Here is a 24,072-nt window from a genome sequence, read left to right on the forward strand (position 1 = left end):
AAATAAAAATGTAAAAAAGAAGATGTTACATATGTAAAAATCTAAAAAAACCAAATGAACAAATAAATAAAACCAGACTCTTGAATACAGAGAACAAAGTGGTGATTTAGAAAAGGTGGTGGAGGATAGATAAAATAGATTAATGTGATTCAGAAGTACAAACATCCAGATATGAAATAAGTAAGTTATGTAAATAAAAGGTACATCCCAGGGAATATAGTCAATAATATTTTAATAACATTGTATGGTGACAGATGGTGACTACATTTATGGTGAGCATTGAATAATATGAAGATTTGTTGATTCAATATATTGTACACCTGAAACTAATATAACATTATACATCAATAATAAACAAACAGATAAATAAGCAAATAAGTCGATAAATAAATAAATAAATAAATAAATAAAAACTCATGTACATACCAAACAACAGTGCCTCAAAATACATTTGACAGAAAAATGATAGAAATTCTGAAGGGAGAAATAGACAAATCCAAAATTATAGTGAGAGACTTCAATATACCCCATTGAGCTCACAGAATTAATAGATGGAAAGTTATCAAAGATTTAAGAAATATGATCAGCAAATATGTATATGAGAAGGTGCTCAACATTATATAGTGTTAGAGAATTAAAAATTAAACGAATTTCTACTATAGACATATTAGAATAGCTACAATCCAAAGTACTGACATCAAATGCTGACAAGGACGTAATAAAAGGGACTATCATTTATTGCTGGTGAGAATACAAAATAGCACTGACACTTTGAGAGTTTGGTAATTTGTTTAAAATGCTATATACACTCTGACCATAAGGTTCCAAAAATTATTGTGATTGGTATTTCCTCAAATGTGTTGAAAACATGTCCACACAAAAAATTGTATATGAGTGTTTGTAGTAGCTTTATTCAGAATTGTCAAAACTTGGAAGCAACCAAGGTGTCCTCCAATAGGCAAGTGGATAAATCAACCATAGTATATCTAGAAAATTGAATACTATTCAGCACTAGCAAAGCAATGAGCTATCAGGGTACAAAAAGATATGAAGTACATTTAAATGTATATTACTAAATGGAAGAAATCAATCTGAAAAAGCTACATAACACGTGATTCCAACTATATGACAATTGGGAAAAGGCAAAGTGATGGAAACAGTAAAGATCAATAGTTGCCAGGGTTTTGAGGGAGAGAACGATGAACAGGCATAGCACAGAGGATTTTTAGAGGATCGAAGCTATCTGGTTTGATACTATAGTGATGGACATATGTGATTATATATTTGTTCACACCCACAGAATGTACAAGATTGAATGCTAATATTAACTATGGGCTTTGAGTAATGATGATGCATAAATGTAGGTTCAGTTGTAACAAATGTACTACTCTGATGTGGATGTTGATATGGGAGGCTGGTGGAGTAGGGACAGGGTATAGGAGGCCCTCTGTATTTTCTGGTCAATATGGCTGTGAACCAAAGTCTTCTCTAGGAAATAGTCCATTTAAAATAGGGGTAAATAGAATTCATATTTTGTAAGATGCAAATAAATTCACACATTGTGGGATTTTTTACCTCCAAATGTTTGTTAGAAATAGGAAACAATTAAAGAGACAATGTTAGCAAGATGAAGAAATAAAATGTTCTCCATTTATATCTCCATCAACAATGATTTAAACAATCAGTCATGGACAGAAATGCCTTTGTGGGAACTTTGAGATTCAGGGAGGCGCTTTTTAAGCACTTCTGGAGTCCAAGATCAAGAACTATTTTGAGAAAGTAGGCCTTGATTTAGGCAGCTGAGCTGCTGACCATGACTCTGCCTAAAGACCCCAAAATAGCTCTGTGTATCTGAGGACTAATCTACAACCCAGATTTTGTTCTGTTACTAGCACCATATGACAAAGTGCCTGAATGGAGTCATGGTCATGCATACCTCAAGTAATAGACACATAGAGCTCAATTATAGTCGTGGACCCTGAAGTGGTTTTTGAACCTGGTCCATCTCCTCACAGCCACACATGGTCTAGGGACACCTGGAGGTAAGCCTACAATGTCAGTCAGGCTGTAGATCATGAAAGAGTTCTTTCATGATACTCAACTGCAAGTTCTCCCAGGCATTAACAGTCTTTTGGAATAGGGATCCACTGAGACATACCCCTTTCTGCACTTCACTTGTGCAGATCATGAAATGGACCTATACTTCATGAAATGGACCTATACTTCACTCCAGTCCCTCCAGTTAGAGAAGAGTTCAGCCAACGAAGGGACCTGGTGGGAGACACTCATTTATTTTTCCAGAGCCAGGTATTCATTACTCAGTTTTGGCTATGGACACTGAAGTAGCCCTGGAACTCAGTTCTGGTCCTTTTCAGCCATTTCTCTGGGCTAGCCCAAACCATCCAGGGACCTACCCAGTGATTAGGCAAGAGCTCTCTTAGAGTCTGGTGGGAACCATACCAATTGGCCAGTGGTCTGAAGTTCCAGCTTTGAACCCCAAAACAGGCCCTTGTCCCAGAGCCACCATACTAAACAAGATACTGGAGGCAGTCCTATTTATCCAGGAACCAGACAGGTCCATGTCCACTTGAGTCCCTGTTAACAAACCTTGCAAATTCAGACTCAAGTACAGACTCAGCAACAGCCTTATAAGTTGGTTCCACTCCAAAACAACTCAATTTTGGAGGTTCTCCCATCAACACAGTGAGTGGACACTTGGCACCATCACAAGGTCAAAATGAGCCTAATTATCAGAAGAAGGGTTTGCTCCTTAAAATGCACAGAGAGCAAAACAAAACTATACGGACCATGAAGAATCAAAGAAAATTGCACCACCAAAAGTAACTAATAATGCTCCAGTAGCTGGCCCCAAGGAAATGGAGATCCTCAAAGTTTTTGACAAAGAATACCAAATAATCATCTTCAAAACCTAAATGAAATTCAAGGGAAAACATATAGAGAATGAAATGAAAACAGGAAGAAAAATGCATGAACAAAAAACCAGTTTTAATATAGAAACAGAAATCATAAAAACAGAACCAAACAAAACTCCAGGAGCTGAAGAATAAAAGAATTGGAATAAAAGAAATGGAAAATTCAACACAGTTTCAACAACAGAATTGATGATGCAGGAGAAAGAATCACTAAACTCAGAAAGGTCATTTGAAATTAGAGGAACAAAAAGAAAAAATAAGAAAAGAAAAGATACATGAATTATGGGACATCATCAAAAGAATGAAAATCCATGAGAGTCCCTGAAGAAATAGAGAAAAAAGAAAAAAAAAAGACTAAAAGAAATAGTTGAAAACTTTCCAAATATTTGGAGAGCTAAAGTAATCCAACTACATAAATCTCAAAGGACCCCAAAAAAGATCAACCCAAAGAAACTTACCACAAGACCTCTTTTCATTAAAATGGTAAAACAATAAAGACAGGGAATTTCAAAAGAAGCAAAAGAAAAATGACTCCTTGTACATAAAGTTAGGTAGCAGAAGGCTGTCAACAGATTTCTTTGCAGAAAACTTGAAGGCCAGGTGGGAGTGGGTATATTTAAAGTGCTGAAAGAAAACAAAAACAAAAACAAAAACAATGAATACGGGGCGCCTGGGTGGCTCAGTGGGTTAAAGCCTCTGCCTTTGGCTCAGGTCATGATCCCAGGGTCCTGGGATCGAGCCCCACATTGGGCTCCCTGCTCGGCAGGGAGCCTGCTTCTCCGTCTCTCTCTGCCTGCCTCTCTCCCTACTTGTGATCTCTGTCTGTCAAATAAATAAATAAAATCTTTAAAAAACAAAAAACAAAAAACAAAACAAAACAAACAAACAAAAAAAAACAATGAATACTATGCTTAGTGAAACAACCCTTTAGAAATTAAGGAAAACTAAAAACTTTCCAAACAACAAATGGTGAGTCAGTTCAACAGCGCTAGACCTGCCTTACAAGAAATGCTAAATAAAGGGAGTTTTTAAATCGAAATAAAAGATTGCTAAGTAACACAAAAACATAAAATAATAAAACTCGCTCATAAAGATAAATACATAGTCAAATTCATATATGCTAATCCTGTAATGGTGTTGCATAATTCACATTTATCTTTAGTATAAAAGTTAAGGAACAAAGTTATTAAAAATTACTATAGCTACAAAAATTTGATAATGGATACACAATAGAAATATGTTAAGAGTAGCATAAAATGTGTGGGGACGAAGCATAAGTTTAAAACTTTGGTATGTGAGGAGATATCTCAATGTAGTTTTAATTTGAATCTCCCTGATGGCTAGTGATGATGAACATTTTTTCATGTGTCTGATAGCCATTTGTATGTCTTTATTGGAGAAGTGTCTGTCCATATCTTCTGCCCATTTTTTGATATGATTGTCTGTTTTGTGTGTGTTGAGTTTGAGGAGTTCATTATAGATCCCAGATATCAACCTTTTGTCTGTACTGTCATTTGCAAATATCTTCTCCCATTACGTGTGTTGCCTCTTTGTTTTCTTGACTGGTGGGAATGCAAGTTGTGCAGCCTCTTTGGAGAACAGTGTGGAGATTCCTCAAGAAATTAAAAATAGAAATTCCCTATGACCCTGCCATTGCACTCCTGGGTATTTACCCCAAAGATACAGATGTAGTGAAAAGAAGGGCCATCTGTACCCCAATGTTTATAGCAGCGATGGCCACAGTCGCCAAACTGTGGAAAGAACCAAGATGCCCTTCAATGGATGAATGGATAAGGAAGATGTGGTCCATATACACTATGGAGTATTATACCTCCATCAGAAAGGATGAATACCTAACATTTGTAGCAACATGGATGGGACTGGAAGAGATTATGCTGAGTGAAATAAGTCAAGCAGAGAGAGTCAATTATCATATGGTTTCACTTATTTGTGGAGCATAACAAATAGCATGGAGGACATGGGGCATTAGAGAGGAGAAGGGATTTGGGGGAAATTGGAAGGGGAGGTGAACCATAATAGACTATGGACTCTGAAAAACAATCTGAGGGTATTGAAGGGGCGGGGGGTGGGAAGTTGGGGTACCAGGTGGTGAGTATTATAGAGGGCATGGATTGCATGGAGCACTGGATGTGGTGAAAAAATAATGAATACTGTTATGCTGAAAATAAAAAATAAATCAAATATATATAAAAAAAACCTTTTGTATGTAGTTGACAATAAGTCATTATCAGGTTAAAATGGACTGTTACATCTACAAGACATTTTATGTAACACTCATGTTAACTACAAAGGGAAAACCTATAGTAGATAAACAAAAAGATAAAGAAATTAAAGCATATTACTACAAAAATATGTGTTAAAAATAGACAACAAGAGAGGAATAATGGAACAAAAAAGGTTTTTAAAAAGTCAGAAAACAATGAAAGAAGCAGCAATATTAAGTCCGTACCTATCAACAATTACATTAAACATAAATGGGTTAATATTGTCAACCCAAAGACATAAAGCAGATGAATGGATTTAAAGTATTTAACAATATACTTCTAACAAGTTATTCACTTCAGCTCCAAAGACCAGTTTCAAAGTGTAAATGATAGAAAAAAAGTATTCCATACAAATAAAAATCAGAGGAAAGCAGGGTTTATATTTATGTAAGATGAAATAGACTTTCAGTAACAATCAGTCACAATAGGCAAAGGAGCTCACTATATTAAAGGTAAAGGATAGATTTAGGATATTTAGGATATGTATTCATCAATATATACAGACCCAGTATTGGATCACCTAAATATTTAAAGCAAATATTAGCATAACTTAAAGGAAAAATAGACAACAATTCTATAATAGGAGACTTCAATACCTCATTTTGAATAACAAAAGCTTTATCGAGATAGAAATCTAATTAGGAAATAGTTTACCTAAATAATGCTATAGACCAAATGGACCTAACAAAAATATACAGAAAATCCTGCCCTACAGCAACAGAATATACATTCTGTTCAAGAGCACATGGTACATTCTTCAAGGCAGATCATATCTTGGCAATCAAATGAAGTCTTAACAAATTCTAGAAGAACAAAATTGCATCAAATATCTTTCTTGACCACAGAAATATGAAACTAGAAATCAATATTAAAAGGTGAACTGGAAAACACACTAATATGTAAAAATTAACGAAAATGTAAAAATTAAGCAACTCACTCCTGAACAACCCATGGGTCAAATAAAAAAAAAAATCAAAAGGAAAGTCACAGTATTTATGAGACAAATTAAAATAAACGGAACCTACCAAAAGTTCTGAAATGCAGTCTAAGTAGTACTAACAAGGAAGTTTATGATAATAAATGCCTACATTAAGAAAAAAAAAAGAAAAATCTCAAATAAACTAACTTTACACTTCAAGGGGTTAAAAAAGATTTAAAAAAGTAGGCCCAAAGATAGGAAAGGAAGAAAATAACAAAGATTGGAGCAGAAATAAATAGAGTAGAAAGAGAACAGAAAAAAAAAAAGAATGAAACTGAGTTTATTTTGTGAAAAATTAATAAAATTGATAAGCCTTTATCTAGACTAACCAAGGAAAAAAGAAAATTCAAATAAAATTATAAATGAAAGAAAATACCTTAACACTCATGACATAGAAATAGGATTGTAAGCAGCTATTATGAATAATTACATGCCAACATATTAAATAGCTGATTTCTGTCAGTCTCAGTCTATTGATAGTCATGTTATTGGCTTCAATGCCTGGAGCATTTACATGGATCTAAACTATTTGTGGCCAGTGCCCAAATGCATTTCCCTAGCCAAACTAAATTTGTGGCTGGACCAGCCACTGTGATTCTTATGATTGCAAAATGTACTTCAGCAATAACTATTAGGAACTTTGAAAAAATATAATTTATTACAAATTCTAGAAGGTACATGGGATGCATAGGGCTACACAGTGAGGTCATGGGTAGAGAAATAATACAGACCTGGGGTTCTGCTTTTATTAAGGTTGTGAGTGGTATGCCTAGGACTTTGTGGGTTTACTTTACAATGGAAAATTTACAAGATAATAGTGAGAATTATTTCATGGGAAGGAAAGTCAGGTCACTCAAAGCGGTCAGTTATCTAAATTACCCAGTGCTTTCTAAAAGGGAATGTGAGGGGTAGAACAGCCTGGCTCTTTATCTAGTTGTGTAATTTAAAATATGTTTATCTAAGATAGATGTCTTCAAAATGGATACCTCGGCAATTAAAAACTTAACATCAAGCATTTACATTATAATAAAACTTTATTGTCAAATAGTTACACTACAGAAGCCTAGAATAAATGGATAAATTCCTAAAGATATGTAACTTATCAAGATTGGATAATGGAGAAATAGAAAATCAGATCACACCAATAAGGAATATGGGCACTGAAGCAATAATCAAAAACCTAGGGGGCGCCTGGGTGGCTCAGTCAGTTAAAGCCTCTGCTTTCGGCTCAGGTCATGATCCCAGAGTCCTGGGATCGAGCCCCTCATCAGGCTTTCTGGGCTTTCTGCTCAGCCGGGAGCCTGCTTCCTCCTCTCTCTTTGTCTGCCTCTCTGCCTACTTGTGATCTCTCTCTGTCAAATAAATAAATAAAATCTTAAAAAAAAAAAATCCTAGCAACAAAGAAAAGCCCAGGAACAGATGGTTTCAATGGCAACTTTTACCAAATATTTAAAGACAAAATAATGCAATTTTTTTTCAAATTCATTCAAAAAATTTGAAAAGAGAGAAAATGCTCAAATTCATTTTACAAAGCCATATTACATTAATACCAAAGCCAAACAAAACAATATAAGAAAATAAGAACTTCTCAAACTCAGCACTCAAAAAAACAGATAATCAAGTCAAAAAAATTGGCAGAAGTCATGAACAAACACTTCTCCAAAGAAGACATACAAATGGCTTACAGACACATGAAAAAATGTTCATCATCATTAGCCATCAGGGACATTCAAATCAAAACCACACTGAAATGCTACTTTACACCAGTTAGAATGCCCCAAATTAATAAGACAGTAAACAACAAGTGTTGGAGAGCATGTGGAGAAAGAGGAACTCTCTTACACTGTTGGTGGGAATGCCAATTCGTGCAGTCACTTTGGAAAACAGTGTAGAGATTCCTTAAGAAATTAAAAACAGAACCACCCTATGACCCTACAAAGGCACTACTGGGTATTTACCCCAAAGATAAAGATGTAGTGAAAAGAAATCTCATATGTACCCCAATATTCATAGCAGCAATAGTCACAATCACCAAACCGTGGAAAGAGCCAAGATCCCCTTCAATGGATGAATAGATCAAGAAGGTATGGTCCATATATACAATGGAATACTATGCCTCCATCAAAAACTTTTATATCAAACTGGACGGGACTGGAGGAGATTATGCTGAGTGAAATAAATCAAGCAGAGAGAGTCAATTATCTATGGTTTCACTTACTTGTGGAGCATAAGGAATAATATAGAGGGCATTAGGAGAAGGAAAGAAAAAGTGAATTGAGGGAAATCAGAGGGGTGATGAACCATGAGAGACTGTGGACTCTGAGAAACAAACCTGATGGGTATTAAGGAAGGCATGTATTGTATGGAGCACTGGGTGTGGTGTATAAACAATGAATCTTGGAATACTGAAAAAATAAAATTTAATTAAAAAAAAAGAAAAAGAAAGAAATAAAATAAAGCTACAAGCCAATACCTGTGATAAATAAATATATAAAAGTTTAAAACAAAATACCAGTAATCTGAATTCAACAGTATGTTAAAAGGATCATGCACCATGATAAAGTGAGATTAATACCTGGGATGCAAGGATAGTTTAAAATATAAATCAATACACATGATATACCACATTGATAGAATAACAGATAGAAACTGTATGATCTTCTTATTAAATGCAGAAAAAAGGAGTTTGTTTAAACTCAGCACCCTGTCATGGTAAGAGTGCCCAATTAATCGGTTATAGGAGGATGTCTCAACATAATAAAGGCCATATAAAAAAGCACAGAACCAATATCATACACAATCAATGGTGCAAAATTGAGAACTTTTCCTGTAAGGTCAGGAGCAGAACAAGAGTGCTCACACTCACCACTCTGATAAAACACAGTACTAGAGGTACTAGCCAGTGCAATTTAGCAAGAAAAAAATGAAAGGTATCCAAATAAGAACAGAAAATGTAAGATTGTCCCTATTTGCATGTGGCATGATTTTATGTTTAAAAAAATGCTCCAGACTCAAATAAGATCTATAAGGACTATTAAATAAATTTAGTAAAAATAAAAGATTAAAAAACCCCACAAAATTATTTGCATTTCTATACACTAAAGCAAAATACCTAAAAAGAAAGATACATAGAAAACAATCCCATTTGTAATAGCATCAAAAATAATAAAATACATATGAGTAAAGTTAACAAAGGAGATGAATGATCTGTACACTTGAAATTTATAAAGCATTGATGAAAGAAATTTATGAAGACAGAAATAAATGGAAAGATATTGTTAATGGATTTGAAAAATTAATTATGTTTAAATGTCTATACTACCAAATAATCTTTAGATTTAATGCTATTCCTATACAAATTGTATTGATAACGTGGAACTTTACTGAATTTGTTTAGCAGGTCTAGCAATTATTTGGTGGCGTATTCTGGATTTTCTATATAGTGTATCATTTCATCTGCAAATAATGAAAGTGTGACTTCTTCCCTGCCAGTTTGGATGCTTTCATTTCTTTTTACTGTCTGATTGCTCTGGCTCAGACTTACAGTACTAGAACAAACAATCTTAATTTTTTTATGGAATTACAAAAGACCCTGAAGAGCCAAAGCAACCTTGAAAAAGAAAAGCACCGCTGGAGGTATCACAATTCCAGACTTCAGGTATATTACCAAGATGCAGTGATGAAAACAATATGGTACTGGCCCCAAAACAGACACATAGAGCAGTGGAACAGAATAGAAAACTCAGAAATGGACATATAACTCTATTGTAAATTAATTATCAATAAAACTTGAAAGAATATGCAATGGGAAAAAAAGTTTCTTCAACAAATGGTGCTGGGAAAATTGGATGGCAACATACAAAAGATTGAAACTGGACCATTTTATTACACCATACACAAAATAAACTCAAAATGGAAGACCTAACTTTGAGACTTGAAACCATTAAAATCTTAAAGAAGAACACAGGCAGTAACATCTTTAACTTTGGTATAGCAGTTTATTTCTAGATATGTATCCTAAGGCAAGAGAAACAAAAGCAAAAATGAACTATGGGATTTCATTGAAACAAAAGGAAATAATCAACAAAACTAAAAGACAACCAATGGAATGGGAGAAGATAGCTATAAATGACATGTGATAAAGGGTTAGTATCCAAAGTAGACAAAAAATCCTGAAACTAAACACCTCCAAAATGATCCAATTAAAATGTGAATAAAAAGTATGAATAGACATTTTTCAAAAGAGGATATACAGATAGCCAACAGACACATGAGAAGGTGTTCAACATCACTGATCATCAAGGAAATGTATATCAATATATATCAAAAATTCAGTGAGATACTTATCAGAATGGCTAAAATTAAGAAGAGAGGAAATAAGTGTTGACAAGGATGCAGAGGAGAGGAGCACTCCTACATGTTGGTGGGATTGAAAACTGGTACAGACACTCTGGAAAACAGTGTGGAGGTTCCTCAAAAAGCTAAAATAAAACTAATCCATGATCCAGTAGTTGTATGACTAGGTAATTATGTAAAGGGTACAAAAATACTAATTCTAAGGGATACATGCATCCCAATGTTTATAGCAGCAACATCAACAATGGCGAACTTATGGAAACAGGCCAAATGGTTGTTTGTTTATTAATTAATTAATTAATTTATTTCTACTTTCAAGCATAATTACTTTTTTCTTTTCTTTTCTTTTCTTTTTTTAATTAAACGTTGTTAGTTAACATAGAGTACAATATTGGGCTCTTGAGTAGAATTCAGTTATTCATCACTTTCATACCCAGTGCTTATCACACGTGTCCTCTTTAATAGCCATCACCCATCTAGCCCATCTCCCATCAACCATCTAATATCCACCTCCCTCCATCAACTCTCAGTTTTCTCTCTATCATGAATGGTCACCTGTGGCTTTTTTCCCTCTTTTGTGTTTTTCTTTTCCCCCTTCCTATACGTTAATCTGTTTTCTTTATTAAATTCCACATATGTGTGCGATCATCTGGCATTTGTCTTTCTCTTACTGATTTATTTCTCTTAGCATAATATACTCTAGCTCCATCCATTTCCAAATTGAAAATTACATTCTGTTTGGTGGCTGAGTAATATTCCATTGTATATATACTATATATTTTCTTTGTCTATTCATCAGTCGATGGTTATTTGGGCTTTCTCCATAGTTTGGCTTTAGTTGATAATGCTGCTATGGACATCAGGGTTCATGTACCTCTTTGAATCTGTATTTTTGTAACCTTTGGGAAATACCTGGTAGTGCAATTGTAGGATCATAGGACAGTTCTATTTTTAACTTTTAGAGGAACCTCCAAACTGTTCTCCAGGGTAGCTGCACTGGTTTGCATTCCCACCAACAGTGTAAGAGGGTTCCTCTTCCTCTGTATTCTTGCCAACACCTGTTACTTCTCAAGTCGATAATTTTAACCATTTTGACAGGGTGAGGTGATATGTCACTGTGGTTTCGATTTGGATTTTCCTGAGCCAAGTGATGTTGAGCATCTTTTCATGAGTCTGTAAGCCATCTGTATGTCTTCTTTGTAAAAGTGTAAAATTTGTAAAATTTTAAATTTAAAAAATTATTTTTAATAAAAATAAATATTTTATAACTATTTAAATATGTATTTATTTATTATTTAAATATTTATTTAAATAAAATATAAATATAACAAAATTTTTTTTAAATTAAAATTTGTAAAATTCTTTTCTTCTGTCCATTTCCTAACAGGATGATTTGTTTTTTGGGGGTGTTGAGTTTGGTAAGTTCTTTATAGATTTTATATACTATCGCTTTATCAACTACGTCATTTGCAAATATCTTCTCCCATGCCATTGGTTGCCCTTTAGTTCTGCTAAGTATTTCCTTTGCCATTCAGAAGCTTTTTATCTTGATGAAGTCCCAACCGTTCACTTTTGGTTTTGTTTCCCTTACCTATGGTGACCTGTCTAGTAAGAAGTTGCTATAGCCAAGGTTAAAGAGGTTGATGCCTATGTCCCCCTCTAGGATTTGGTGGTTTTGAGTATCACAGTGAGATCTTTCATCCATTTTGAATTTATTTTTGTGTATGGTGTAAGGAACAGATCCAGTTTCATTCTGCATGTGGCTGTCCAATTTTCCCAGCACCATTTGTTGAAAAGACTGTGTTTTGTTCTATTGGATATTCTTTCCTGCTTTGTGGAAGATTAGTTGATCATATATTTGTGGGTTCATTTCTGGGTTCTCTATTCAATTCCACTAATCTATTTGTCCGTTTTTGTGCTAGTGCTGTACAGTCTTGATGACTACAGCTTTGTAATATAGTTTGAAATAATATAGAATCATGATGCCTCTAGGTTTTTTTTTTTCCTTCTTCAGAATTGTTTTGGCTATTCTGGGTCTTTTCTGGTTCCATAAAGATTTAGGATTGTTTGTTCTAGCTCTGTGAAAAATGCTGTGACATTTTTATAGAGATTGAATAAAATGTGTAGGTTGCTTTGGGTGCTATAGACATTTTAACAATGTTCTTCTAATCCATGAGCATAGAATGCCTTTCTATTTCTTTGTGTCCTCTTCAATATCTTTCTTAAGTGTTCTATAGTTTACAAAGTACAGACGTTACCTCTTTAGTTAGGGTTATTCCTAGGTATCTTTTTGTGCAATTGTTAATGGGATCAATTATTTGATTTGTTTTTTTGCTGTTTTCTTATTGGTTTATAGAAATGTAACAGATTTCCACACATCCATTTTATATCCTGCAACTTTGTTGTATTCATTTATGAGTTCTAATAATTTTTTTATGGACTCTTTTGGGTTTGACTTCTTTCTTGTCTATTCAGATCCTTTTATTCCCGCCCTCCTTTTTTTTTTTTTTTTTTTTTTGGTCTGATTGTTGTGACTAAGACTTTTAGTACTATGTTAAATGGTAATGGTAATGGTGAAGGTGGGTATCCTTGTATCACTTCCTGACTGTGAGGGAGGACAACACTAGCTGTGGGACTTTTGTAAATGGTCTTTATGATGTTGATCTATCCCTACATTGTTGAGGGTTTTATCAAGAAAGGATGCTGTATTTTGTCAATTTTTTTTCTGCATCTATTGACAGGATCATATGGTTCTTAACTGCTCTTTTATTAATGTGGTGTATCACATTAATTGAGTTGTGAATGTTGAAGCCCACCTGCAGCCCAGAAATAAATCCCACTTCATAATAGTGAATAATTCTTTTAATGTATTGTGGAATTTGACTTGCTAGTATTTTATTGAGAATTTTTAAATTTGTGTCTGTCAGGGATATTGGCTTGTAATTCTCCTTTTTAGTGGGGTCATTGTCTGGCTTCAAATGCAAGGTAATGCTGGCTTCATAAAATGATTTATAAGTCTTCTTTATATATATTTTTTCACAACAGTTTGAAGATAGTAGGTGATAGCTCTTTTTTAAATGTCTGGTAGATTTCCCCTGGGAATCCATTTGGCCATGGGCTTTTGTTTGTTTGGAGATTTTTGATTATAGATTCTATTTCTTTGTTGGTTATGGGTCTGTTCAAATTGTCTATTTCTTTCTGTTTTAATTTTGGTGGTTTGTAGTTTTTAGCAATTTGTCCATTTCTTCCAGGTTGCCCAATTTGTTGACATGTAATTGTTCGTAGTTTCATTTTCCCTATAATTTTGTGCATTCCTCTGGTGTTGGTGTGATCTCTCCTCTTTCATTCATGATTTTATCTATTTGAGTCTTTTCTCTTTTCTTTTTGATAAGTCTGGCTAGATGTTTATCAATTTTATCAATTCTTTTGTAGAACTAGCTCTTAGTTTCTTTAATGCATTATATTGTTTTTTGTTTGTTTGTTTCTGTGTCATTTGTTTCTAATCAAATCTTTATTATTTCCCTTCTGCTGCCTTTAAGCTTTATTTGTCCTTCCTTTTCTAGCCCTTTAAAGTGTAAGGATAGGTTGTGTATTTGAGACTTTTCTTGCTTATTGAGGTGGGCCTCTACTGCAATATAGTTCCCTCTTAAAAAAAAAAAAAGATTTTATTTGTTTGTTTGACAGACAGATCACAAGTAGGCAGAGAGGCAGGCAGAGAGAGAGAGAGGAGGAAGCAAGCTCCCTGCTGAGCTGAGAACCCAATGTGGGCTCAATCCCAGGACCCTGGTATCACGACCTGAGCAGAAGGCAGAAGTTTAACCCACTGAGCCACCCAGGTGCCTCAATATACTTCCCTCTTAAGACCACATTTGCTGCATCTTAAAAGTTTTGGACTGTCATGTTTTCACTTTCATTTGATTCCATTTTTTTTTTAAGTTCTTTAATTTTCTGGTTGGCACTTTCATTCTTTAGTTGGATATTCTTTAGCCTCCTCCAAATTTTTTCATATGATTGACTTCAAGTTTCAAGTTTTGTGTTCTGAAATATGCATGGTATGATTTTAGTCTTTTTGTACTTGTTGAGGACTGATTTGTGACTCAGTATGTGATCTTTTCTTGAGAATATTCCATGCACACTTGAAAAGAATATGCATTTTGCCTCTTTAGGATGAAATGTTCTACATATATTTGTTAATTCCTTCCAGTCCAGTGTGTCATTCAAAGCCATTGTTTCCTTGTTGTTTCTCTGCTTCGATTATCTGTCCATTGCTGTAAGTGAGGTGTTAAATCCCCTACTGGTATTGTATTATTATCAATGAGATTATTACTAATTGGTTTATTATATATTTGGGTGCTCCCAAGTCAGAGGCATAAATATTTACAATTGTTAAGTATTTATGGATATCCCCTTTATTACTCTTCATCTCTTATTACAGTCTTTATTTTAAAATGCAAGTTGGTGCAGCCACTTTGGAGAACAGTGCGGAGACTCCTCAAGAAATTAAAAATAGAGCTTCCCTATGACCCTGCCATTGCACTACTGGGTATTTACCCCAAAGATACAGATGTAGTAAAAAGAAGGGCCATCTATACCCCAATGTTCAAAGCAGCAATGGCCATGGTCACCAAACTGTGGAAAGAACCAAGATGCCCTTCAATGGACGAATGGATAAGGAAGATGTGGTCCATATACACTATGGAGTATTATGCCTCCCTCAGAAATGATGAATACCCAACTTTTGTATCAACATGCAAGGGACTGGAAGAGATTATGCTGAGTGAAATAAGTCAAGCAGAGAGAGTCAATTATCATATGGTTTCATTTATTTGTTGAGCATGACAAATAACATGGAGGACAAAGGGAGATGGAGAGGAGAAGGGAGTTGAGGAAAATTGAAAGGGGAAATGAACCATGAGAGACTATGGACTCTGAAAAACAATCTGAGTTTTTTTTTTTTAATTTTTTTATTATTTTTTAAAAGGTTTTATTTATTTATTTGACAGACAGAGATCACAAGTAGGCAGAGAGGCAGGCAGAGAGAGAGAGGAAGGGAAACAGGCTCCCTGCTGAGCAGAGAGCCCGATGTGGGGCTTGATCCCAGGACCCTGAGATCATGACCTGAGCCGAAGGCAGAGGCTTAACCCACTAAGGCACCCAGGTGCCCCAAATTTTTTATTTTTTTATAAACATATATTTTTATCCCCAGGGGTACAGGTCTGTGAATCGCCAGGTTTACACACTTCACAGCACTCACCAGAGCACGTACCCACCCCAATGTCCATAACCCCACCCCCCTTCTCCCAAGCCCCCTCCCCCCAGCAACCCTCAGTTTGTTTTGTGAGATTAAGAGTCTCTTATGATTTGTCTCCCTCCAAATCCCATCTTGTTTCATTGAAACTTCTCCTACCCACTTAAGCCCCCATGTTGCATCACCACTTCCTCATATCACGGAGATCATATGATAGTTGTCTTTCTCTGCTTGACTTATTTCGCTAAGCATGATACGCTCTAGTCCCATCCATGTTGTCGCAAATGGCAAGATTTCATTTCTTTTGAAGGCTGCATAGTATTCCATTGTGTATATATACCACATCTTCTTGATCCATTCATCTGTTGATGGACATCTAGGTTCTTTCCGTAGTTTGGCTATTGTGGACATTGCTGCTATAAACATTCGGGTGCACATGCCCCTTTGGATCACTACGTTTGTATCTTTAGTGTAAATACACAGTAGTGCAATTGCTGGGTCATAGGGCAGTTCTATTTTCAACATTTTGAGGAACCTCCATGCTGTTTTTCAGAGTGGTTGCGCCAGCTTGCATTCCCACCAACAGTGTAGGAGGGTTCCCCTTTCTCCACATCCTCGCCAGCATCTGTCATTTCCTGACTTGTTGATTTTAGCCATTCTGACTGGTGTGTGGTGATATCTCATTGTGGTTTTGATTTGTATTTCCCTGATGCCGAGTGATATGGAGCACTTTTTCATGTGTATGTTGGCCATCTGGATGTCTTCTTTGCAGAAATGTCTGTTCATATCCTCTGCCTATTTCTTGATTGGATTATTTGTTCTTTGGGTGTTGAGTTTGCTAAGTTCTTTATAGATTCTGGACACTAGTCCTTTATCTGATATGTCGTTTGCAAATATCTTCTCCCATTCTGTCAGTTGTCTTTTGATTTTGTTAACTGTTTCCTTTGCTGTGCAAAAGCTTTTGATCTTGATGAAATCCCAATAGCTCATTTTTGCCCTTGCTTCCCTTGCCTTTGGCGATGTTCCTAGGAAGATGTTGCTGTGGCTGAGGTCGAAGAGGTTGCTGCCTGTGTTCTCCTCAAGGATTTTGATGTATTCCTTTCACACATTAAGGTGCTTCATCCATTTTGAGTCTATTTTCGGGGGTGGTGTAAGGAAATGGTCCAATTTCATTTTTCTGCATGTGGCTGTCCAATTTTCCCAACACCATTTATTGAAGAGGCTGTCTTTTTTCCATTGGACATTCTTTCCTGCTTTGTCGAAGATCAGTTGACCATAGAGTTGAGGGTCTATTTCTGGGCTCTCTATTCTGTTCCATTGATCTATGTGTCGGCTTTTGTGCCAGTACCATGCTGTCTTGATGATGACAGCTTTGTAATAGAGCTTGAAGTCCGGAATTGTGATGCCAACTTTGGCTTTCTTTTTCAATATCCTTTTGGCTATTCGAAGTCTTTTCTGGTTCCTTATAAATTTTAGAATTATTTGTTCCATTTCTTTGAAAAATATGGATGGTACTTTGATAGGAATTGCATTAAATGTGTAGATTGCTTTAGGTAGCATAGACATTTTCACAATATTTATTCTTCCAATCCAGGAGCATGGAACATTTTTCAATTTCTTTGTGTCTTCCTCAATTTCTTTCATGAGTACTTTATAGTTTTCTGAGTATAGATTCTGTGCCTCTTTGGTTAGGTTTATTCCTAGGTATCTTATGGGTTTGGGTGCAATTGTAAATGGGATTGACTCCTTAATTTCTCTTTCTTCTGTCTTGTTGTTGGTGTAGAGAAATGCAACTGATTTCTGTGCATTGATTTTATATCCTGACACCTTACTGAATTCCTGGACAAGTTCTAGCAGTTTTGGAGTGGAGTCTTTTGGGTTTTCCACATATAGTATCATATCATCTGCGAAGAGTGATAATTTGACTTCTTTGCCGATTTGGATGCCTTTAAATTCCTTTTGTTTTCTGATTGCTGAGACTAGGACTTCTAGTACTATGTTGAATAGCAGTGGTGATAATGGACATCCCTGCTGTGTTCCTGACCTTAGCGGAAAAGCTTTCAGTTTTTCTCCATTGAGAATGATATTTGCAGTGGGTTTTTCATAGATGGCTTTGATGATATTGAGGTATGTGCCCTCTATCCCTACACTTTGAAGAGTTTTGATCAGGAAGGGATGCTGTACTTTGTCAAATGCTTTTTCAGCATCTATTGAGAGTATCATATGGTTCTTGTTCTTTCTTTTATTGATGTGTTGTATCACATTGACTGATTTGCGGGTGTTGAACCAACCTTGCAGCCCTGGAATAAATCCCACTTGGTCGTGGTGAATAATCCTTTTAAGGTACTGTTGAATCCTATTGGCTAGTATTTTGGTGAGAATTTTTGCATCTGTATTCATCAAGGATATTGGTCTATAGCTCTCTTTTTTGATGGAATCCTTGTCTGGTTTTGGGATCAAATTGATGCTGGCCTCATAAAATGAGTTTGGAAGTTTTCCTTCCATTTCTATTTTTTGGAACAGTTTAGGGGAATAGGAATTAGTTCTTCTTTAAATGTTTGGTAGAATTCGCCCTGGAAGCTGTCTGGCCCTGGGCTTTTGTTTGTTTGGAGATTTTTAATGACTGTTTCTATCTCCTTCCTGGTTATGGGTCTGATCAGGCTTTCTATTTCTTCCTGGTTCAGTCGTGGTAGTTTATATGTTTCTAGGAATGCATCCATTTCTTCCAGATTGTCCAATTTGTTGGCGTAGAGTTGCTCATAGTATGTCCTTATAATAGTTTGTATTTCTCTGGTGTTAGTTGTGATCTCTCCTCTTTCATTCATGATTTTATTTATTTGGGTCCTTTCTCTTTTCTTTTTGATAAGGCTGGCCAGGGGCTTATCAATTTTATTAATTCTTTCAAAGAACCAGCTCCGAGTTTCGTTGATTTGTTCTATTGTTTTTTTGGTTTCTATTTCATTGATTTCTGCTCTGATCTTTATGATTTCTCTTCTCCTGCTGGGCTTAGGGTTTCTTTCTTGTTCTTTCTCCAGCTCCTTTAGGTGTAGGGTTAGGTTGTGTACCTGAGACCTTCCTTGTTTCTTGAGAAAGGCTTGTACCGCTATATATTTTCCTCTCAGGACTGCCTTTGTTGTGTCCCACAGATTTTGAACCGTTGTATTTTCATTATCATTTGTTTCCATGATTTTTTTTTCAATTGTTCTTTAATTTCCCAGTTGACCCATTCATTCTTTAGAAGGATGCTGTTTAGTCTCCATGTATTTGGGTTCTTTCCAAACTTCCTCTTGTGGTTGAGTTCTAGCTTCAGAGCATTGTGGTCTGAAATTATGCAGGGAATGATCCCAATCTTTTGATACCAGTTGCGTCCTGCTTTAGGACTGAGGATGTGATCTATTCTGGAGAATGTTCCATGTGCACTAGAGAAGAATGTGTATTCTGTTGCTTTGGGATGAAATGTTCTGAATATATCTGTGATGTCCATCTGGTCCAGTGTGTCTTTTAAGGTCTTTATTTCCTTGCTGATCTTTTGCTTTTATGATCTGTCCATTTCAGTGAGGGGAGTGTTAAAGTCCCCTACTATTATCGTATTATTGTTGATGTGTTTCTTTGATTTTGTTATTAATTGGTTTATATAGTTGGCTGCTCCCACGTTGGGGGCATAGATATTTAAAATTGTTAGATCTTCTTGTTGGACTGATCCTTTGCGTATAATATAGCATCCTTCCTCATCTCTTATTATAGTCTTTGGCTTAAAATCTAATTGATCTTATATAAGGATTGCCACTCCTGCTTTCTTCTGATGTCCATTAGCATGGTAAATTCTTTTCCACCCCTTCACTTTAAATCTGGAGGTGTCTTCGGGCTTAAAATGAGTTTTTTGGAGGCAACATATAGATGGGTTTTGTTTTTTTATCCATTCTGATACCCTGTGTCTTTTGATTGGGGCATTTAGCCCATTAACATCCAGGTTAAATATTGAGAGATATGAATGTAGTGCCATTTCATTGCCTTTGAGGTGACTGTTACTGTATATTGTCTCTGTTCCTTACTGATCTACCACTTGTAGGCTCTCTCTTTGCTTAGAGGACCCCTTTCAAGATTTCTTGTAGAGCTGGTTTGGTGTTTGCAAATTCTTTCAGTGTTTGTTTGTCCTGGAAGCTTTTAATCTCTCCTTCTATTTTCAATGATAGCCTAGCTGGATGTAGTATTCTTGGCTGCATGTTTTTCTTGTTTAGTGTTCTGAAACTATCATTCCAGCTCTTTCTGGCCTGCCAGGTCTCTGTGGATAAGTCAGCTGCCAATCTAATATTTTTACCATTGTATGTTGCAGACTTCTTTTCCTGGGCTGCTTTCAGGATTTTCTCTTTGTCACTGAGACTTGTAAATTTTACTATTAGGTGACGGGGTGTGGGCCTATTCTTATTGATTTTGAGGGGCGTTCTCTGAACCTCCTGAATTTTGATGCTCGTTCCCTTTGCCATATTGGGGAAATTCTCCCCAATAATTCTCTCCAGTATACCTTCTGCTTCCCTCTCTCTTTCTTCTTCTTCTGGAATCCCAATTATTCTAATGTTGTTTCGTCTTATGGTGTCACTTATCTCTCGGATTCTCGCCTCGTGGTCCAGTAGCTGTTTGTCCCTCTTTTGCTCAGCTTCTTTATTCTCTGTCATTTGGTCTTCTATATCACTAATTCTTTCTTCTGCCTCATTTATCCTAGCAGTGAGAGCCTCCATTTTTGATTGCACCTCATTAATAGCTTTTTTTATTTCCACTTGGTTAGATTTTAGTTCTTTTATTTCTCTGGAAAGGACTTTTATATCTCCAGATAGGGTTTCTCTCATATCTTCCATGCATTTTTCAAGCCTGGCTAGAACCTTGAGAATTGTCATTCTGAACTCTAGATCTGACATATTACCAATGTCTGTATTGATTAGGTCCCTAGCCTTCGGTACTGCCTCTTGTTCTTTTTTTTTTTTTTTTTTTTGTGGTTAAGTTTTCCGCCTTGTCATTTTGTCCAGATAAGAGTATATGAAGGAGCAAGTAAAATACTAAAAGGGTGGCAACAACCCCAGGAAAATATGCTTTAACCAAATCAGAAGAGATCCCAAATCGTGAGGGGGGAGAAAGGGGATAAAAAGAGTTCAAAAATAAAGAAAGAAGAAAAAGAAAAAAAAAGAAAATAATTAAAAAAAAAGAAAATGAATATAGAAAAATATAAAAAAAGAAAAAATATATATATTAGATAAACTAGTTAAAAACGTTAAAAAAGAAAAGGGTAAAAGTTAAAAAAAAATTTAGCAGAAGAGGAGAACAAAAATGAAAAAGAAAAAAATTAAATTAACTGCAAGACTAAAAAAATCACAGGGAGAAAGCCATGAGTTCCATGCTTTGCTTTCTCCTCCTCTGGAATTCTGCTGCTCTCCTTGTTATTGAAACCGCACTCCTTGGTAGGTGAACTTGGTCTTGGCTGGATTTCTTGTTGATCTTCTGGGGGAGGGGCCTGGTGTAGTGATTCTCTAGTGTCTTTGCCCTAGGCGGAATTGCACTGCCCTTACCAGGGGCCGGGCTGAGTAATCCGCTAGGGTTTGCTTTCAGGAGCTTTTGTTCCCTGAGCACTTTCCGTAGAGTTCTGGAGGACGGGAATACAAATGGCGGCCTCCTGGTCTCCGGCCCGGAGGAGCCGAGAGCCCGGGGCCCCACTCCTTAGTGTGTCCTCAGAGAACAGCGCCCAGTTACTCCCGTCTGCCCGACCTCCGGCTGCGCTCCGAGCTCACCGAGCCTGTGGCCGTTTCAAGGTAACCCTGAGCTGTGATCTTACTGTCGGCTCTGTCTCTGTAGCCGGCTTTCCTGTTCCAATACCCACAAGCTCTGTGACACTCAGACACCCCCGATCCTTCTGTGACCCTGAGGGACCTGAGTCCATGCTGACCCCGCGTGGGCTTCGTCCCGGTTTAGCCTCTGGAGCAATGTCCCTCAGTGGAACAGACTTTTAAACGTCCTGATTTTGTGCTCCATTGCTCCGCCGCTTGCCGGGATCCGGCCCCTCCCCCTCGGGGTCTATCTTCCCGTCGCTTTGTATTCACTTCTCCGCCAGTCCTACCTTTCAGAAAGTGGTTGTTTTTCTGTTTCCAGAATTGCTGTTCTTCTTCTCTTCGATCTGCCGATGGTTTTGCAGGTGTTTGCAATCTTTAGATAAGCTATTTAGCTGATCTCCTGCTAGCTGAAGTAGTCTCAGCCTGCTACTTCTCTGCCATCTTGACTCCTCCCAATCTGAGGGTTTTGAAGGGGCAGGGGGTGGGAGGTTGGGGGAGCCAGGTGGCGGGTATTATGGAGGGCACGTATTGCATAGAGCACTGGGTGTGGTGCAAAAAACAATGAATTCTGTTATGCTGAAAAGAAATTAAAAAAAAAAAGGAAGAAATGCAGAATCTCAGGCCCCAGCTCCACTAAGGCAGAATCTGCATTTCACCAAGATTCCCAGGAGATTTTCCTGTATGTTCACATTTGAGAAGCAGGGTATTTATGCCTATCCCTAATTGTTGTGACTTTCTTAGAAGGAATCTAGTACCTTTAATTCGTTGAACTGCTCATAAGGAGGGCACAGGTGATGAGACTGGGATGTTGTATGGAAGTTTTGAATCACTATATTATATTATACTGTAAGTCAACTATCTAGAATTCAAATAAAACTTAAATGAATAAATAAAAATCCTTGAATCGGGAAAAAAAATCTAGTTTAAATGCTTTAAAATCTAGTAACTTCTATGACTTTTTCATGCCAACATGTTATCTTTATAATCATTGTTTTATTTATTTATTTATTTAAATATTTTATTTATTTATTTGACAGATAGAGGTCACAAGTAGACAGAGAGGCAGGCAGGGAGAGAGGGAATCAGGCTCCCTGCTGAGCAGAGAGCCCAATGCGAGACTCAATCCCAGGACCCTGAGATCATGACCTGAGCCGAAGGCAGAGGCTTAACCCACTGAGCCACCCAGGCACCCATAATCATTGTTTTAAAGCCTAGTTCAGACATCTTACTTATACCTGTATTAATTAAACCCCTGGTTATAAATACTACTTCCTGTTCTTTCTTTTGGGTGAATTTCTCCATCTCATCATTTTGTCCAGAAAAGAAAAGAAAGAAGAAAAAGTCTAGAACAACAACAACAACAATTACAGCAACCAAACTAGATCATGGGTGTGTTTTGGTCTGCTTGTGAAAAGAAACTAGTCACATATATAATGAAAGTATACATATATATATATATGTACATATATATATATATATATGCACACACACACACACAATGAAATTCGTAATACAGTGAAAGTAAAAAAAAACACAGCTATAAAGCAATATATAAAAATAAAATTATAAAAACTAAAGAGTTGAAAAGTAAGAAAATAATGAAAAAAAAAATGAAGAATTAAAGTACGAATGAGATTAGATCTATTTTCCCCTAGAACTGATGTTTTGCAGCCCTCTATGACTAGTAAACTTTCTGTTAGTGAGTTGTTTATGCTGGTCTTCTGTGGAGGGGCCAGTTGCACTGAATCTCATGTGGGCTTGCTATAGTGGAAATGCACATGCAAGGGGCAGAGAGGCAGGGCTTAGTGTAAGTGGAGGCTCCAGCTTCCACTAAATGGCACTTTTTTGTTCCCTGAAGGCTCTCAGCACTGATGGGTGGGATGAATATGGTGGTGCCCCACTCTCTAGCCTTGGAGTTGAAAATTCATGCCCCCCAATCTTCCGTGAGCCCTTGCTGAAGAACAATAAATCATTCTAATCTACCTGGTTTCTGTCAGAGCCCTGTGTTCACACTGCCTTTGTCTGAGGTTTTTATCTCAGGCATGCAACTAAGTTTTGTAAGTCCAAATTTTAGGGATTCCCATGTCAGGGACTCATGCTGTTCCTCTCGGGCGGGGGGGGGGGCGGTGTCTCTCCATATTTCTTCTGTTCGCCAGAGCCATTCTAGGAAAGTGGTCAAACAACCAGTGATTCACAGCTTATGACAATATAGAGCAGAAAGCTTGTAACTAGACTTGCAGTTCTCAGCTGGCTTCCAGGCTCCTATGCCTGGAAGCAGTGCAGCACTTAGGCACCACCTGTTCTTCTTGAAACCCAGGGGATCCTCAGACCATGGTGTTTAACCAGGGATTCAGCCCACCTGACCACTGCACTGATTTTATGCCAGGCACATTCCACTTTTTCAAAATTTTTCTAAACTTTTTCCAAAAGTTCTGGTTTTGTACTCCACTGTTTA

The sequence above is a fragment of the Mustela erminea genome, chromosome X, assembly GCF_009829155.1.
Source record: "Mustela erminea isolate mMusErm1 chromosome X, mMusErm1.Pri, whole genome shotgun sequence".
Taxonomy (NCBI): Eukaryota; Metazoa; Chordata; class Mammalia; order Carnivora; family Mustelidae; genus Mustela; species Mustela erminea.